General features: G+C 37.8%; 1 protein-coding gene across 2 annotated transcripts in view; it reads right to left on the bottom strand.

The window, feature by feature from the left end:
• PIP4K2A (phosphatidylinositol-5-phosphate 4-kinase type 2 alpha) overlaps positions 1 to 20,103 on the bottom strand; it is a 109,511-nt gene extending 89,408 nt beyond the window's left edge. Inside the window, exon 1 of one of the 2 annotated variants that reach the window (XM_026064964.1) lies at positions 20,081 to 20,103. The gene's annotated coding sequence lies outside the window, so the exon portion shown is untranslated. Of the gene's footprint in view, positions 1 to 425; positions 496 to 20,080 lie in introns of those variants that run through there. The other variant, XM_026064962.1, reaches the window with a different exon arrangement.
• Between the last annotated feature and the right edge of the window lie 520 nt (positions 20,104 to 20,623).

Here is a 20,623-nt window from a genome sequence, read left to right as displayed (position 1 = left end):
ACACAAAACACAGCAAACAAACTGCACAGCAATAAGGAAGGAGAGGAGCTGAACCATTGCTTTTATTGTGAAAGATGTTATGCTAGTCAATCTAAGTCTGTAAATACAATCTAAATTGCTAAACCTAATGGAGTTATCCATTCTATCTAGAGCAAACCAAAGGCAAATGATGTACATTTACAGCATTACAATTTTTCTTCTCAATACAAAAATGGCATCTATATTCAAGTGATGGGAGCAGTACAAGGGTAATGCAAGCTATTCTTGGTTGCTAGCATTAATTTAAAATTTTTACCACAATATATTTTTCCACTCTTTCTACTGGCAGTATATGTATATATATACACATTTTTTTCTATTAAGAAAGGGCAAAACAGTCCATTTCAGACAGGTACAGATTATACAGTCTTCATCACACAACTTACCAGAAGATTTTATTTTTTTTTAATTTGGACATTTCCTTCATACTCTTCAGTTTGCTTGCTGCATTAGAATGTGTAAAATAAAGATACCTCAAAAAAAAAAAAAGAGAGAGAGAAAGTGAAGAATTCCATCAGCAGATTTAGCAATTACTATTTGCTATAGTACAGTGAACAGTTAGAGACAACTGCATGGCAAATAAATAAAGTGCATGAAGTTTATCTGCCCTGGATAGGGTAGCTAATCTACCTTGAAACTACCTTACTTGCAATTTCAATAGAAGAGAATAAGGTTGTATCACTGCAAAACAATAAGGGGGAAACGCTTAATCATCAACAAAATTTCAATGTGAAAATATTTTTAGATACACATTCAGATTTCAACCTCACTTTAAATTGTGTGTGTGTGAAGGAGGAAGACAGTAACTTAACTTCATTAATTATCTGAACTTCATTTTGCAGCTTTTTCTAAAAGTTTGTGGCTTCCATTAATTTGAGTCCAACTTGACCTTTCTCATCCATTTCAATGAACTGAACCTTTTCAACACACAGCATTTTAGAAACTGAAGCACATTCCCATCCCCACCCCAAGCACATACTAATCAGTAACTAATATCTGAGGACATAATCCGAGTAATTTTACACAGAAAAATCTTGCAGAATGCAAGCACAGCCTTTTCTTTTCTCAGACTTAACGGACACATTTATACTTATTTCAAGCCTCTTAAAATGTTTCTAAGGTCCAAAAACACTTGCTCCTTAACTGGGTCAGTTCTATCAGGGATTAAGAATCTTGCAGCACCCATTCCCTCACCTGTTAACCACCATCCAAGTGAGCACAGTCTGCCTTATCCAGTACTGTTATATGAAATTAAGCTTGTATTCCTCTACAGAGAAGCCGTCAGACAAGGAGATGTGAACAAGTTATTTCCTTTCACTTTTGAGTATGATAAATAAAGCTACACTAGAAAATTTTCCTTTAATTTATCAAAATAAATTAGAACTGGAATGTATATGGTTTTCAGACTCAACAGTTACTAGATGACTGCGGATCAACTTCGTCCAGACAAGATTCTCTACTCAGGTGCCTTAAGGAACACTTTAAAGCCCTTCAGCACAGGACACACATATAAGACACAGTGAAGAAGCTGGATAACTGTTTACATTGCGAGTATGGCATCCTTCCAGTTCTGTGGCCTAGACTACAAAAAAAAAAAAAAGTAAATAAAGTAAATGATGAAAATTTTCTGCCTCTTTCTAAAAATATTGATCTGCTTTAGAGACAGTGGCACGCACAAACAAAAAATTTGTTTCTTTCCAAAGAATGCTTGTATGCCCAAGAGAATGGAATAAACTTTTCCATAAATACTTCTAATTCTCATCAGTTTCAGTGATCAATAACAAGAGTTTAAGATTCCTGCCTTCTTCAAGGAGAGTTTTGCTTCCTGTCCCTATTGTAATTTTAAAATTTCCTGATCATGGAAAGCTACATCTGGTTAAGGTAGCAGGCTAACCTAACAAGCAGCAACAAGAGTAATTTCCAGATAGCTATGCAGGACAACAGCAGCCAAAGCATTAAGTACAGACATTGCACTTTTCCAGGATAAGGCAACATACAAAAGGGACTACGCTGTGCATTCTCCTGGCCTTGCCATTGATTTTTGGAGGCTCTACAGTGAATACAATCAGAACAGTATTTTCATTGCTTTTGCTGTTCAGATGTTCACCAGGGTTCCAGCATATGAACCTCACTAATTTTTTCCTCTTAGGGATTAATGATAATCTCAGTTGTGGATGTTTTGCAAAAATAAATATGGAACTTTTTTCTGGCTGTTCCCAACTGAAAAGCTGCTGTCTAGATCCTCAAAACAAACACCTATTTTTAAAGTAAGGAATTTTCAACTTTCTCTGAAACAGCTGGGAGTTCCTTCCATCATACTGTGTTACAACAGTTTCATTTTCTTCCCTCTTCCAATCTCCTGCACTTACACATGGAAAAAGAACAAGAAAGTTGAACTTCTTTGTTAAAAAGATGGGTGCCTGGTTTTGAATTTTAGCAACAGCTTAAGTTCAGACTTCAGAAGGTGTTAAATTCTTTAAAAATTATATAGATTTTAAGAGTATGGCTCATTGCATCTTATGGAACCCTAATTACAGCTGAGTTGTGCCAAAAATGGAAGTTCCTGCTGCCTCCTGCCACCTGCTTCCAGCCCTGCACCCCGGCTCAGCTCTCCTGCCTTTGGCCAGCTCAGCCCCTTGGTAGATCTCCCCAGGAGCTGCTTTAATTTGCAAATGGTGAGGAGCAACATGATAGTTTTCTGCCATGCTAAAGGGTTCGAGCAGCTAGCGGGAGCCTATCCCTTTTTAAGCACCATCAGTTTGGTTAGCAATCCAACTTGAAGTCATAAGATTCAGTTACAACTCCTCAAATTTTATTCTAATACTGAAGTTTTATGTTTTTATGGGAACCTGGGAATAACAAATCCTGCTCTAGTCACAGCTAAATTGCTCTCAGTAATTCAACTTCACCTCATCTAGTACAGACATTATTCATCATCCATGTATAAAAATATATAAAACAAACGTGCCTTTGTAGAAAGCTAAACTCTAGCACAGCAAACATTACAGCATACAAGTATTCTAGCTATCTAGTTCGCAGATTACTTCCATGAGACACAGATACCAAATTTAAAGTCAAAAATCTAATTCTGTATCTGAAAAGCCCTTGCAGATTCCTCTTAGCTCTATGAAAGATGCGTCTTGAGATAAGCCAGAGAAAAAGCTGAAGACATTTTATTAAAATCACCTTCTGTTTTAGATTTTTTTTTATTTGGTAAAAATGTAAGAATAAATACTAAATTCGGGAGAGAAAAATAAAGCTATATGCATTTACATTTACTGGGAACGTAAGGTCCGGTCATGGAACTGTGGATAAAGTAATGAATGATGAATATTAGCTAAAGAAAAGGAGAGGGTATGAGGTAGTAGATATTAGACCAAAAGACTTATAAATAAGGGTGGGAGGGAGAGTTGAGATATCTGGGTTTACCAGTTTCAGTTTCCCCTCCCACATGCACTGGCACTCAGCAGTGAAGAAAATCTAGCTTCCTCTCCTGCTGTTACGGTACGGCTAACTCAGGACAGCCAATTGTTTCACAGTGACTACTTAAAAGATGACAAAACTAATTATCCCATCTCCCGGGAATAATTTTCCTCCTTGGGGATATATATGGATAACAACCAATTTTTTTTTTTTTTGAAATGGACATTTACAGTCTTTATTCAGGGATAACCAAATTAAGTTATGTAACAAGAGCTATCAAAAGGTGTCTTTAATAATAAAAATGTTATAGATGTCTAATAATCTCTTAAAACAAAACAAAATGATTGCAAGTCAATACAGCTGCCTTCTGACCCTCTTCTAATGATCCTGGCCAACAAATACTGCTCTTCTTGATCCTGAATTACTAAAACTTTTCTTTTTCTCTCTCTTTTTTTTTTTTTTGAGTTTGGAAACCTGTATATAAATGATTATAAACACATTTGTTACTGGACCTAACAAGACACTTTAGGTTGCAAGTGAGTAAACTACAGATACTGCAGATTAGAACTCTAGCCTGGCTTCTCTTTTATACACTTCAAAGCCTTAAAAGTAATTTAGAATAGAAAATAAAAAATGACCAGCTATGTTCTAGTATAACATAGCAACCCTCTGAGTGGAATGGGTGTTGTACAAACATAAATAAATGGCTTTAGAGTAGGAAGTATGCATTCAGGACAAGGGCAAGGGATAGGGATGAACCTATTATGACCCTAAAACACCTTAAAAACTGCAAATAAAACTACGTATTTGAAGTCTCCTGATACAGACAGGATTTTTTTCAGGACCACTAAATAGAACTGTTTTTGCCGATTATATTATCGAAACAGGACACCATCTCTTAAAAGAATAAAACAAACAAACTACTTCACATTAGCGAAACCTGATGTTTGCTAAGTCACAGAAGCAACTGATGCCTTTGGTAGTCCTGATGTGCCAGGAACTGCTCCATTCACTGCTACAGATAGGGAAGATGTAAAGTCAATCAAATGCTGCTTTTATATGTTTAGTTGATTCAAGTTGACTAAACAAAAGTAAAAGCAATGTGTCTTAATTTCAATTTGCAATACAGCATACTTTGTAAAGCATGAATGAGAACTTGTTTTTTAGCTCATTCCTTCTTTACAAATTCTATCTTGGACTTGTTTTACTGGTCAAAAATATCCCATGCACAAGAAACCAGAAACAGACTAAAGGATTCAGAGAGAAAGAGAAAAGATGAATTCCTACCAGCCTTTTCTCCCCCCAAAAGTGGTATACAAATCATCTGAACACATGGGTTGTGTGACAGGAGACAGACCATGGACATAGAAAAACAAGTCAAAGAGCAACATTTCACAAACTAAGGGTCACAAGTTTGGAATGTAGCTGGAAATAGAGTTAAGGAAGAATTTAGGAATTGCCTCCTCATACTAGAAGAATCAAACTATTATCAAGTATCACATGCTACCAAACAAGAACACTTCCACTAAGTACAGAATCTACACTCTCTATTTAAAATAAAATATAGAAACAAACAAAAAAAATTAAAACATAGGTTTAAAGAAACTGGTATAAACCCTCATGGCAGCTTTCCATTTAATTTTATATTTACATAATTCAATTCCAAACCAGAATATACTGTTCAGTACAACTTTTATTTACAACAATTTTATTTTTATTTATTTACAACAGAATGCTTGCTCACAGAAACTGACCCTAAAAAGCAAAATCATAGGGGCAAAAAAAAAAAGAAAAAAACAACCCAAACATATAGAGATGTCATAATATGATAGGATCAYAGTTCCTCGATGTGTAGGTAACATGCCTGAATTTCAAATAAACAAAATAATAATGAAGTAACACAGAAAAAGGGAGCAGTTATCAGAAAGGAAAACAAAGTACATTTTCATCCTCTCTCCGACATAGCAAATAAAGTGACAGACTGTTGAGAATACATGGAAGGTTATTTATAACTGATACCACATATGGAAAGACTAGTGAGGTTTAAGAGTTTTTATACTGAGAAGTATGTCTGGTTTCCAGCAATATCAATTACTAGTTTTTCAAGTCATCTTTTCCATAAGCAATTGAATAGTGAGAAACCAAAGTTTCTTTATTCCAAGCCAATTGGTTCCTAAAATATAGGGTTCCCCATCCCCCTTAAGATTTTAGGGCCCAATCTAACTGAGCAATTTTGATAATAAAGATTTACACAGGACATAAGATGTTCTTTATGATAGGCGGACAACAGAATCTGATCACACACCATTCAGAGACTTCAAGTTCACCATAAAACATCCCTTTACATGCAAAGCATGTAAAGTTTACACCATCATATGAAAGTCTGTTTTGTTTATTAAAATATTGCTATGAGTACTAAAGAAAAAGACTGCCACATAAATAACAACAAGAAAAGAGTACAATAACCAGGAAGCCTTAACTGTACACATTACATATTATACAGAAGTAGGTAGGTAAACATCAGTTATTTTTCCTTAATACTTTGATGTTTTATGTCACAAAAAACAGACTAGTAACTGTGCTCAAATCTTGTTGTGGCCTAATTAAAAACATCAAAGCAGTGTGTTTTTGTTAGACAGTGTAACGAGATTACATAGTGTCCAGCTCTGACCACCACTCATTGTAATTCCTTTATTACACTTAAGCCTTACATTCTTTCCATTAAGTCTCAAACAGAACAAGTGGCAGCTTTGGACTTTGATATTAAAGAGCATATACTAATCTGAATAAAAGGTCACTTCTCATAATTTTGCAATTTATTCATCTCCTCAGATAAAAACTGTAGAAAAAAATAAAATTGCAGCTCATTCTTATGTATCTCTTAACACAAAAAGTAAATAATGGTGATATCAGTCCATGCAAGATTAGATTTTAGTTAACATTTCAGAAAAGAGAATGAGATGGAGCATAGTACCAAAAATATATATACCAAAGCAAGCCAGTGGTCCATATAAGCAAGCTTCCAGTCACTTCTGAATGATGCAGCACTTGAGACAAAGGTGTGAAACTCTTTGGCTATAAAAATTCAGTGTTGGGGAGGGGGGAGGGCTGTTAACCTAGCAGCTGATTATATTACTTGAATCAAAGAGACAGAATCTTTAATTTTAGCTGAGATGGCATGGCAAGGACAAGGGCAAGATTTATTCTTGCAATAAACTCTTCGACAGAGCTTTCCATATGTCTGTTCTAGACCGATTTACAAAGCAAAGCAAGATGCATCATTTCCATCATCCAGATGAATAACTGAAAGCACCAAGATTAGATGGCAAAGCAGGGACTAAGCACTGGTCTTGATTATCGGTTGCCTCTCTTGCTCACTCTCAGTGATGAATCGTTCGTAGACTATCTCACACAAAATTTATTCAAGTCTCACAGGTTAAATTGATGAAGGAAGTGTTAAATTGCATCAGAGTAATACCCCAGAGTGAGCTCATGAGTAACTTCTTAAAATATTTCTTCATCAGTAGTATTTTTATGTAGACTATTTTAGTAATGAATATAAAACTTATAACCAAACTGCAAAGAATTAGTCAGGAATGCCTTTAAGGTAAGCAAAAGAAACACAATAAAAACAATGCAAGCATCACTTTTGGATTTATTTGAAATTTACTACAGCAAAACCATTAGAATTCAATTAAGTTTCCATTGCACTGTAAGAAGTCATTATAATTTGAAGTTGAAGAAATAATATATAAAATATACATTAATTATGAACTGGAGTAGCAACAACTAGTCATTGACAATGCAGACATCTATCACCTTGATAGTTTAAAATTCAGTTACTCTTCTTGTAAATGTAGACAGCAATGAAGTCTATAGTATGTCACAATGATTTGTAATCAAAGATTATTGTTAGCTTACATATCTAAAACATCAAATGACACCTCTCCTAAAGTCATGATAAGAGTACCTTATTCAACAGATAAATTTTAATTAAATAAACTTCAATTATGTAGTCCAAAGGCAAAAGGTTCTATAAAACTTCTTCCATATCTACCTTTTAAAGTGAAGTAAAACCATATCAAAGTAACAGCCTTGAGTTACTGCAGTGTCAAAGGCACAGTCTTGCAGTACTTAGCAGTCCTGTYTGAGACACAACACAAGGTCACACTGCAACAAGAACACAACGTAAGAACAGATGTAGAGGTTTAACTAAAAGTCAGTCTAGTTCAGACTTCAGTATGGAAGTAACTGGAAGGAAATATCCCTGGGAACAGTATAAGAACTAAACACACATGAAATTTTCCCCAGTTTTCAAATAGCACAGAATATAGTTTCTACTGAGTAACCCTCAGTGGGTCAGTCCTCCTAATGCTCATCCATTATAGCCTAGAGCTAATGTAAGTTTTTAGTATCCACAATGCCCTTTAGCAATGAACTCATCTACTTGCTGCATGAAGAATCACGTTTGTTTTGAACCTGGCCCCTACTTCTAGTATGGGAAAAGGCAAAAATTGCTTCCTATTCAACTCTCAATTTAACTTCGGATTTTTCAGACATCCTGTATCTCCTTCAGTCATCTTTTTTTCCAATCTGAAGACTCTCAGCTAACTCAGTCATTCTTCACATTAAAGCTGTTCCCTATTTTTGATCATCCTTGTTGCCCTTATCTGAGCTTTAAGCCCTCCTTGGCTGGAGGAGGGGACTGCAAATAGCATTCAAGATGTGGATGCAAGGTGGATTTTTCTAGTTTATTCTTTATTCCTCTTCCAATAATTCACAACAATTGCTTTTTTGACTGCTACTGAACACTGACACAATACTAAGATCTCACTCCGGAATGGTTATAGACAGCTTAGCATCTGCTACCTTGTATGAAACTGGGGCTGGCCTACTCAGTGCATCACTTTTAGTTAGCTACCTTGACCAATGATAAAAAGGTAAAGGAAATTCAGTCACCGAACTTCTTCTGTAGTTACTTGCAGTTGGACCTCAGCCTTATTATCCTGAATGATTTCATATCATCAACAAACTTTCCTCCCCGCTGCTCACCAGGCTCTTCCAGGATTACGTACAAGAGTCATATTGACTCTTCCTAAGCAGCAACTGTAATAAAGAAGTGGTGGATACCTATCTAAATAACTACTAATTCGACCAATTTAGACATTAGGATTACAGCAGTTTCTAGTTTCCCCTTTCTAAACTTTGGCATCACATCTGCCATTCTGTATACCTCTGGCATCAAGGTAGTTTTAGGCAAAAAGTTATATACCACTATTATAAATTCAGCTATTTCATCTGTGAGTTTTTAAGAACTCCAGTGAACACCACCCCGTTCTGGTACTTTGCTGTTGACTAGGTTGTCAGTTATCTCCATAAATTTTTTCTCCAGCCTTCTGCTATGTTAAACCTGTGAGTTGAGGAGTCTCTCACAAAGAAAAGTTCTGAAACACAGTTTCTTCCACAATGAACAAAGACGCAAATAGTTCATTTCCTCTGTAAAGGCCTTATTTACTATGAGTGCTCCTTTTACACCCAGACCATTTTTTTTTTCCTATAGGCAATCTGTAGACCTTCTATTCCTGATGTGCAAGAAAAGCATCATCTTGTTTGATGCCTTTTGCTAACTGCAGTAAATTTAAATGTAGAAACTCTCCAACGCCAGTAAGTTTACTACACTTATGAGCCTTACTTAATTCATTTGGACATTTCTTCTCTCTCTCTATTTTTTTTAATTTTTTTTAAAGGCAGTCCTCTTGCTTCCAGAATCATGGAATAGTTGGGCTAGAAGGCACCTCTGAAGATCATCTAATCCAACCCTCCTGCTCAAACAGGGTCAGCCAGAGCAGGTTGACCAGGACCACGTCCAGTTGGATTTTGAACATCTCCAGGGACCGAGACTCCGTAACCTCTCTGGGCAGTCTGTTTCAGTGCTTGACCACCTTCACAGTAACATGTTTTCCTCAGGCTCAGATGGAATTTCCTGTGTTTCATTTTGTGCTCAATGTCTCTCGCCCTGTCACTGTACAGCACTGAGAAAAGTCTGGCTCTTGACACCCTCCCATCAGATATTTATAAACATTGATAAGATTCCCCCCAGATCTCTTCTCTAGGCTAAGCAGTCCCAGCTCTCTCAGACTCTCCTCTTATGACATATGCTCCGATCCCTTAACCATCTTTGTTGCTGGACTCACTCAAGTAAATTCATGTCTCTCTTGCACTGAGGAGCCCAGACCTGTATACAGCACTCCAGGCATGGTCTCACCAAGGGAGGTGATCCTTTCCCTCTACTCAACCTTGACCTGCTGGCAGCACTCTGCCTAATGCAGCCCAGGAGGCTGCTGGCCTTCTTTGCCACAAGGGCGCATCGCTGGCCCATGTTCAACTAGTCCACCAGGACTCCCAGGGTCTTATCTGCAAAGCTGTTCTCTAGCTGGGCAGCCTCCAGCCTGTATTAGGGTATAGGATTATTCCTCACCAGATGCAGAACTTTGCACTTCCCTTTGCTGAACTTCATGAGGTTCCCCCTTGCCCATTTCTCCAGGCTATTGAGGTTCATCTGAATGGCAGCACAACCATCTGGTGTCAGCCACTCCTCTCAGTTTTGTATTGTTTGCAAACTTGCTGCGTGTGCATTTGGTGCCATCATCCAGGTCATTAACGATTAATTGCTCCATCACCTTCCCAGGGATTGAGGGGAGGCTGACCGGTTCCCTGGATCCTCCCCTTCTTAAAGACAGGAGTGATATTTGCTTTTTTCCAGTCTTCTGAAACCTCTCCCACTTGCCATGACCTTTCAAAGATGATAGTGGCTTCACAATGACATTGTCCAGCTCCCTCAGCACTTGTGAATGCATCAGGGTCCACAGACTTGTGTATGTTCAGTTTAAGTGTTCCCTAATCTGATCCTCCTCCACTGTCTCCAGTCTTCACTATTCCAGACTTCCCCTCTGGAAGTGGGGGCTTGGGTCTCCTGAAGGCCAGTCTTATCAGTAAAGACTAAGGCAAAAAAGGCATTCAGTACCTTTGCCTTTTTTGCACCTTTTGTCACCAGGGCCTTTGCCTCATTTAGTAGTGGACACACATTTTTCCCTAGCCTTCATTTTGCTGCTTATGAACTTGCAGAAGCCTTTCTTGTTGCCTTTCACATCCCTTGCCAGTTCCAACTGCAGGAGGGCTGTAGCTCTCCTAACCTCATCCCTACATGCTCAGACAGGGACTCTCTATTCCTCCTAGATCACCTGATCCTGCTTCCACCTCTTGTACACTTCCTTTTTATGTCTGAGTTTTGTCAGGAGCTCCCTGTTCAGGCAGGCCTCCTGCTGCCTCTGCTTTATTTCATGTTTCTTCGGATGGACCATTCTTGAGCTTGGAAGAAGCAACCCTTGAACATCAGCCAACTCTTCTGGACACCTCTTCCCCCCAGGGCCATACCTCATGGGATTCTTCCAAGCAGGTCCCTGAACAGACTGAATTTTGCTCTCCTGAAGTCCAGGGTTACGATCCTGCTTTTTGCCCTACTCTCTCCTTGCAGGATCCTGAACTCCACTCATGGTCGATGCCACCAAGCTTGCCTCCAACTTTCACATCTTCAGCCAGTTCTTCGTTGTTTTTAAGTATGAGGTCCAGCAGAGTGTGTTTCCTCATTGGCTCCTCAGTCATCTGTGTTAGGAAGTTTCCATCAATGCACTCCAGAAGCCTTCTGGATTGCTTGTGCCATGCTGTGCTGTCCCTCCAGCAGATATGGTGGGAAGTCCTCCATGAGAACCAGCATGTGTGGGGGTTTTTTTTATAGCATCTTTTTTTTTTTTGAATGAGATAGACTTTGATGGTGTATGCAAGATTAGAAATCCTTACATCTTTCTTTAAAGAATGCAAACTAGTCTACTATCACCTACTATTTCTTTGAACCATTCTGTGTGATGACAACTGTATAGCGAGCACAGCTGGTCCACAGTACTGGTGGATATAGTGTTATGCAAGCAGACACACTGCCACTGATTCCTAAACTATTTCCTTCAGCTCCACTCCCCCTCCACCTCCCCCAAAAGAGAGAGAGAGAGAGAGAGAGAGAGAGAGAAAAAGAAAAAGGCAACAAAAAACAATAAAACACCAAAACACTCAGACACAAACATGTTTATGACAAAGTTAGATTTATGGCTCTTAAAACAAAAATTCTGGCAGTGATTTAAGTGGTAGCTGAACTTTGTTGGCCAACCCCCTCCCTCACTGCAATACACCAGCATCAGAATAAATCCAGTCTTCTCGGAAGTAATTTATATGCAAATCTCAAAAAACCCCCAAAACAAGAACAAAAAACCCTTTATCATCCAAGCAGGAGTGGTTCAATGAAAGTCAATAAGTTCAAACAGAGGTTGATGTATCTTTGTAGACAGGGTCCATGTGGATTACTGACATACTACACAAAACAATTCACAACAAAAATACCTTACTTTGTTTATAAATCCAGACTATTATCACGAAGTGCATGGCTTTACTTTGTTTCTTGTGAACTACTCTCAGAGAGACATTGCCATCACATTGATCATACATAGTACACATACTAACTCAAGATAAGGTTTAGAAGGTTTCAAAAGGCTTTATTCAACAGAAGTTGACCTAGGAAACATGTTTTCAAACAAGAGAACAGTGTGTTTGTGCTCAAAGATGTGATCAGTTGCAAGCATCAACACTACCTATGTATCTCACTGCTATCATTTTGTTTTAAAAGTCCTTTGCAGATGGCTAAATACATGCCTATTTTTAAAATACTGATGAATTTACACTTGTAGGATAAGATACAGCAGCACTACCACATATTTTCATTTCAAGTGTTTGATAGCTGAGAAATCTCCCTGTGCAAGTGAACAAGATACTTATTTTCCACTCTGTTCATTAAAGATGCAGCTTTTGAGGAAGCCAGTATCAGGGTCCCCCTTAGAAGTAGAGCAAAAGCATAGCCTAGATAGCAACAAACATGTTGAGGAATTATCCTTGTGTATAAAGTTTCATATATAGAAACAAGGGCGGGGGGCAGCACAAGAGAGTCAAGCTCCTGCTTGCTTTATGAATTCTGGAGAAGATTTTAAATACCTGGAGAAGTTTTTAAATATCCAGAAGAGCTTTAAAATAAAGAGTTAAGGACTTCTGAGTACACCAGTCAAAAGCATAGTAACAGAATCATTCTTTTCAAGCTTCTGAAATAAAGGCACGAAAAATACCTCCATAATACTCTGCTTTGATTGCTGTTATGTCTGAACTCTAATGTAAAAAGGAGAAGCAAAAACAAAGAAAAAGAAAAGGGAAAAAACCCTACAGAACAAAGCCTATGCCTACACAGGCTGCAACACATCATAAGATATCAGAGCTAGTGCTAAATTAGTAGCTTGCACTAGAAGCAGTCAGTGCACAGCAACTCAAGCTCAGGTGAGCTGCTTACCTTAATTATTTGCTGATAGTCAAGTACAGCAGTCAAACTATTTGTGACCATTACACCATAGCTCCTGAGACCCAGATCATCTCTCTGGCAGTATGAGAATCTCATTCTCCTCCCCAGGTAAGTCTACCTTTTAACGGCATTCCTGCTGTTGTTCAGAGGGCCACAAATCCTAGAAAGGCAGGATTGGCCTGTACTCTGCAGCCATGCATTCACTAGCCAAGCCTCAAACGGAGAGGACTCAGTCTCAGCATTGTACAACAGCAGACAAATTGTCTAATGAAAAAAATCAAGGAGCAGACTATTAAGACCATTTTCAGCACTTATTTGCTGTACTTAACTCTGGAGATCAGATTTATACAGATTCTGAGCCGAAGCATCTCCTAAAGCAACTAATAACGTGCATTGTCCCATATACACGAGGGCCTCAACTGCAAAACCATGCATCTCACAGGGATTTTTGCTAGCCAGGCTTATAACATTACTCTTAATATACCCACTGATCATGGGTGACAGTAACATAAGTACATAATATGAAGCTGTTTTGCAACTAAAACTGATGATACTTAAAGTTACCTGACATTTTTGTTTTGGTGAGATATACACACTGAATAACTGGATGTGGGCAACAGGAAGTAAATTTAATGGATACAGGTGATACTACTGTACACTTACCTGGGATAATTCACACAATGCAAAGAGTTTTACAGCTATATTGATAAAAATATATAGCCCAACATTTCATTTTCCAGTTCAATTCTTCTCAAGTCTCATTTAAGATGCCTTATAAAGCAAACATTATTACTTTTGACTGCCATGTTCCACACACATCACATCAGACAAGTGTGTTTTGTTAAGTCTTTTTGGATCGTACTAGCTATTTCAACTCAGCAGGTAGAAGCTCAACATGTATTGCAGAGTGCCTATTTCAATGCAGCTATGGATGTCAGAGTTCTCGCAAGTCTAATGTCTGGAAACACCTATAGACTCCAGCACAGAGGGGAAAAAAAGTCAACCCTTTATTACAGAACATTCACAAGGTCAGAGATTATTTAGTGCATGAGGAAACAAACTAGCAAAAGCTAAAGCAAACTTGTAGCTTATGGCTAAAGTGTTTAAGAAGCTGCTTCATATCAGTTTGTTTGTTTGTTTATGGAACAGAAGTCAGCCAAATGCCCAAAACTTCATTTTTAACTACAGTACTTTATTTTCGATAAAACACATCTTCTTCCATGGTTGCTTAAAGGTGGGATGGGAAAGAGAATGAAATTGAAATTAATAAAAATCCAGTCTGAAGACTCCACTTACCTAAGTATCGGAACACACATTTTCATTATTTACAGACACTGTTCCTATTTGTAACTCTTATCATGCTCAATTCAATACAATTTGGAGTAAGAGTAGCTAAGTAAGAGTAGCTAGATCCACATAACTACACTATAGACACTATGCCACTTCTTGCTAAGTATCATCTTCCTTCCACTACATTTTCCATCCTCAGTTTCACCTTCCTTTCATTTTACATCAATGAAAAAATAGTTGCAGTAAGTGTCCTTTAGAAAATGAATGCCCTGATCAGACTAAAGGCAACTTAAACAATCTTTCAAAATTACAAGCGATACTGTAGAGAAAACGCTGCAAATACCCACATATTAGAAGTAAGTATTTCTCTATCAAGCCTGCTTCCACTGACTACCACTGTAAATAAGTGTTCTCTAGTGTTCTAGGTACTAATAAAAAACAGAAGTCAGACCAGGATCTGGGCACGGTACTATTCTTTTTGGTGCTTTCTGTGAGAGGAAAGAGTAGAACAAGCCAAATAACTACTGGCTTGCATGAAGCAAAGTGAGTTTCTGAAAGGTACTGGACTATACACACATTGGAAGATATTGCTTCACAGATATTTTATGGATAGAACACATAAGAACAGAGCAAGTTCCACAAGTTGAAGTGATCACTGTCTCCAATCTTGGTGAAGTAAAAATTCTATTTCTTAGGTTTGTGCTAAAAAGGGGGGGGGGGGGGGAAGAAGGTGATATTTGGAAAACAAGAGTTAAAACCAGGATTAAAAAGGGGGGAAAAAATAGGGAAAAAGGTTATCTAAACAAGTATCAGATACATATTAAGAAACTGCATTTATTTAAGAAGCACTAAATCATCCTAAATATGTGCTTGCTGCTCCTTCACAATACTATCTTGATACAGGAGTGCTTTGCGTTATCAACTCAGGGACCTGTTAAATATCATGATAGCTTCAAAAAGATCAGTTCTGATTTGTCAGGTAGGTAAAACTCTCCTCTAAAAATTAACACATCAGCTACATACAAGAACAACTGTTCTTTCCACCCTGTTTCAGGTGTCAGTTTACGTATACCAGGCATGCACACTGTAGTGACAAGTAACTATCATCTTTTGTACAGAAAGCCCTTACATAAGAAAGAAAAACTGTGAGGTCAGTTGCATTCAGACTAAAAACTTGCACTGAAAAACAGTTAAATCAAGTCTTCAAGAGCTAGAAAGGCCTGAACAATGCCCTGCAGTCTTAATATTGTCTACTTTTTCCCCCACAGGCTGCAAACTGTGCATCACTTCTTATGCAAAAGAGGGATATGTATATAGTTCACTCCATAACATTAAATTTGCATTAGCTATAGAATTAGTTTTCTCACCAGTTTCTAGATTAATAATGTTTACAATAAGGATAACGCATTTCAAAACAGTTTACCTTATAGTTCCAGGGTACAAAGACAGGACATTGATTTATCCACAAGGTGCAAAGGAGGTTCAGGAATATTAAGAACAAATTCAATTTTTATTTCTTTAGTCTTCCTCAAAAAATTCAATGCTTAAAATAAGGTGATTTTTGTATTTGGCAGATTTAATATTCACTAACATTCACTCTTGAATTCCAAGAATTCAGTATTTCTTCAGACTAGAAGAGTGGCTTTAAAACACACCAAAATTATCCTATATATAATGCCCAACACAATGATACTGATCGAGTCAGTTAACCTTATGTTTTTTAATCAGGGATAGAATGCAACTCCCTAGTTTTACATACAATTGCCTTAGCCTCAAGATCTTCTTTCTCCCTTCTGCACAACACACACGCCCATTTCTGGGACAGTCAAGGCATGATTCTGCCCAGAACAGCCTTCCTTCACTATACAGTCTTGATTCACCTCCTGAGCATAAAAAAAACGCATAGCAAAGACAAAGGACTCCTGTTTGAAGATTTAATGTACTAAATATGGCTGTAGTCTCATCTGTTATACAGTAAAGTTTAACAGGAACTTAGAAGCCTTATTACACAGGAATAAACTTTTGCCTATGCATTTCCAACACTTCCTTGCAAAAGAGCTGGTACAGCTGACTTGAAAATGAATTTTACTAACTGGTGTAAGGACCAAAAGTAAGACTGGAGAGAGAAATGCAATAATGAATCACAGACAGAGATAACTTCTTCATGAAGGAAAAAAAAAAAAGTGATTATTTAAAGCTCACAGACCTCTATGATAAGGTAACACAGCATATAATTGCATTAAAAACACTGCAAATTTTATTGCAGAATTTAACAAAACTAATGGCATGACAAGGGCAGTTCACTGAAACTTAAACCCTTCTATACAAAATAGAGAACATCAGTAACATAACTGCAGTGATGGTACAGTTATATGCTAATAACTGGGAACAAAACACAACTGTGCAAGAACCAAGAACCAGGAGAGTTTCTGAAATTAAATCATTCAGATAGAAATAAAAGTCTCCTTTTAAAGCTACAGCCTTATTTGAAGACTTACCACCAACACTTGTACTCAGAAGAAGTTTACCAAGGCATATCTGTTTATTTTTGCAGACAGTTAGGTAGCGGTGTTTTCACATCGATTATCGGTTTAAGCTGTTTTCCAGAAGAAAGCATTACCTCACCTTTTATTGCTCCTGAGCAAAATTAGACTGACTCCTTAACCTGACAATCCATTAATACAAAAGCTTCTAATGTGTTTCTATGTTGAGAGCTGAACTACTCCAACATATAGCCACCTACTCCTTATGATCATACCAGCACTCACACAAATGCTACAGTAATCTACTTGCCCCTTCTCCCAAACTAGTTATGGTATCAAGGTAAAAGCACTTGGATAAGTACTTTAACAGGAACTCATTTGCAGAACTACACTTGTCTTTCACGTTTGCCTAGCAATTCCTAATTATTTATTCTTTGGTATCTGAAACTTGAATTTTTCATTTCTTGTAAATCAAACTAAAAGAATAACCTCATCATATTACCTTGCTTTAATACATTCTTCTTCCCTGCACTGATGGATCTTGAAGTATGAAGGATCACATTATCAACCCATTTCTTTGCAGCAATTTGACCAGTAGTAAAACGGATGAGCAGATAATTGATCCAGCGGCTTGTGTCCAAACTACAAGCCTTAAGTCTTGTCAAAGGCTCCGTACACCAGACCACAATTCTGCTATATTAGATTTTTTTTTTTCCCTGAACAGTTCATTAAGTCAACAATAGAACAGACTTCATATAACTAAAGCGGTAGTTTTTCTTGGGAGGACTTGAAGCTGCCAAAACAAAAAAATATTTCAAGGCTTTTAGAATGTCTAGTTTTGTTTTCATAGCATAGCCCTCGAAAACGTAATGCAGTAGACTGCATTCTCTCACTCATTTAACACTGATGTTTCAGCCCCTGCTATGCTTGGCATATAGGAGATCCACATCATGAAGATTCTGTATGCCCTTGAGCATTAAAATAGTATTTTAAGTAAAATATTAATACTTAGAAAAAACATGCATTTTAACACTTACAAAAAGATGAAGACCAAGACTCACTGGCCATAGTCAAATTCAATCAAAATACACATGCTCCATTAGCACCTGGAAGTTTTCCAGAAGCCTCCTGTGTCCTTGGCTGCAAGCCAAGATAGCTGTATTCAAGTCCACTGAAATTACAATGTTGTATTTGAATACATCAGTCCCTACTTTTGGTACAGTATTTACAATTTTCTTTTGTTGCACATATAAAATGTAGCTACCTAACCACTACTACATTTGTGCTTTACAGACATATGCAGATAGAYATACCTAATGTCACCTAAATTTCAAATGGTTAGTAGCAGCTTTGCAAAATGTGCTAAATATTACATTTCCAAACTTCTTGAACCATAGAAAAATAAGGCACTAGTCGCACCTAACATGAACATATTATAGCTAGCATCCAAGATTTTAACTCAGGTAAGAAATATCACCTATGGAGAATGAATGAAAGCTCTCAGGAAATTCATAAACCAGTACTTCCTGGATTAGCTAGCGCTTTCTACAAGAACGCCAAGGCCCAGCACCAGAGTTCTCCAAGAGCTGTGTTCAGGCTTCTTGCTTGTCAGAGTCAGGACATGCACTAAGAGAGAGCTGCTACCATACCATYGTGTGAGAAACACTGGAAGGAGGAGAAAGTGTTGAACTAATCAAAATAACTCAAAGTCCTTATGATACAGCATCAGAATGAGATAAGCTAGTTCAGCCATATCCTAAGAAAGTTGAGGAGTGTTACATCTCCATGCGCATGTAGTTAAAATTCTCTCTGGAGACCTTCAGATGATAGTATTTTATTAATCTAAGATATCAGAGAACATCCAGGATATGAAAGAAAAAAAAAAAAAGAGGTAGACAGCTCTGACTCAAACAACTTGCAAAAGCAATGGTAGACAAGGAAGTTAATTCTGGCAGTCCTTGACTTTAAATAGAGACTTTGAAGTCTCAGGATTTGATATTTTCAAGGAGTTAGTTGTGTGCAGATGCATGCACTTTCACATTTCTCTATTTTTTTTAAGCAGCTTGCTGAAAACATCCTAGTAATAACAACTGCTTCTCTGAACTGAGCCAGATTCAGTGGTTTGGTCCTCTCAAAGACTGTTTGCAAGTGTTTTGGCAATGCCATGATCAAGGAGGGCAAGTGAGGTCAAATCTTGCTAATGGATTAGTTTTGCTTTCAGTATTGAAAGACAGACTGATATTCAGTAGTAACATTGGTAACTGTCTCACAAACTTGACATTTGATTACATGTGGCAGCAGGATCCTTATATTCCTCTGTTCTGTCCCCAGAAACAAAGAGAAAATATACCACACGGTCTACTTTCCTTCCACAACAAGGGAGGAATATCCTGGAGGTTATTATAGATTTTCAGGTAATGCATGTACATGTTTGCACATGATCACACAGATGTTCTGTAAGTTCATGTTATTAACCAGAAAAATCAAATATGTTTTATATCAAGTGATGTTCAAAAAGCAATCACCATAATTAAATTCAAAGTAGTGTCACTGAAGCTTCATGTAAAGAAGAGAGGAACCTGTGGGAACACATAAGTAGTATTTCTTATCTACTGGAGGCTAAGACTGATCCAAAGACAATCAATAACAGAATTAAGAGAACTACTCTCAGAAGCACAAGAATATCCATATAAGGTTAGACTAAGAAATCTTACTGGAAATGAATAGGGAGAAGAAGGAAAAAGGCAAACACGTAGCAATGTTCCCCCGATACTTTCCTAACCTTCAACAATTTGCAGCACAAAACTTTGAATCAGAGGTGCTGTCCACAGCAAACGAGAGGACTTCTCTTTTTAAACTGCCTAGGTTGGTAGCAAAGCCACTCGGTCCCTGCTTTAAATAGCAGGAGAGGAGGAAAAGGAGGGGGTGGGGGGAGAGGAAGAGAGAGAGAATACTGCGTAATCTGGAACTGTTAGATGGGTAAGTCTTGTGTGGAGTTAATTCAGCCTCCAAGAATTCACTAGCCAAACTAAGACTTGCTGTTGTTAAAGAAAAATAACTAGAACAACTGTACAAAGCGGATGCATTGCAACTCATGCATAGTCTAGAACCTGGGGTTGAAAGTACACTAGTACTGAAGTATTGACAAGGATCAGGTTTGATGTAAGGAAGCCTAACAGTGTAAGAAAATGAAAATACTCCTTGTCAGAGTAACTACTTGAAACACAAAAGACTTGACCACGCAACACACCACAGTCCTACAGTGTTAACTTTGCTCATCTTTTCCTCTGGCTGCAGATCCATGGCAGCCTAAGTCAACCTGAATGCCAGATCCTGCGCTCCTACACTGCCCGGCATTTGACAGCCCTTTGGTTGAGCTAGGTTAGTGAAGACTGACCTGACAGGAAGAAGATAAATGGAGACAGGACCATAGTAGCCAGCAGTTAGATCAGCTCAGGTTGCCGTTTTACAGCCTTTTGCTTCATGGCTGAGCTAAATTAAATAGCTTGCTGCTTGGCAAGTGGGAACAGTCTCACTTCCTCTTCCCCTCCCCTTATCATCCCCATTCAATCACAAAGCAAGCTGACTCAACCCACTAACTCAGGAAAAACAAGAACAAAAAGCAAAAGCCAAAATCAGATTTTTCTGCCAGATTAGTTTCTGGTCTTTCAGCAAGCTTCATAGATTTACTGGATGATCAGACAAATACTAGAGCCAGCATAACAGGCAGTAGTAACTGGGCCTCTTTTTAAGAGCACCACAGTCTCAGCTGAGAAGGGCTTGTCCAGAATTTTTATTCTTTGAACTTATACCACAGGTAGTGCTGTTATCTGCTGTAACTTCCCTGTACTGACTGGATCCAGTTTAGTAGAAAGTCTTCATAAAAAAAGATTAGCTACAAAAAGGTCACTCAGGAGAGAAGTCACTTGAATTTGAAGCA

The sequence above is a fragment of the Apteryx rowi genome, unplaced genomic scaffold, assembly GCF_003343035.1.
Source record: "Apteryx rowi isolate R43461 unplaced genomic scaffold, aptRow1 scaffold_222, whole genome shotgun sequence".
Classification (NCBI taxonomy): Eukaryota; Metazoa; Chordata; class Aves; order Apterygiformes; family Apterygidae; genus Apteryx; species Apteryx rowi.
Note: the sequence above shows the minus strand (reverse complement) of the source record. Positions and strands in the feature narration are given on the sequence as shown.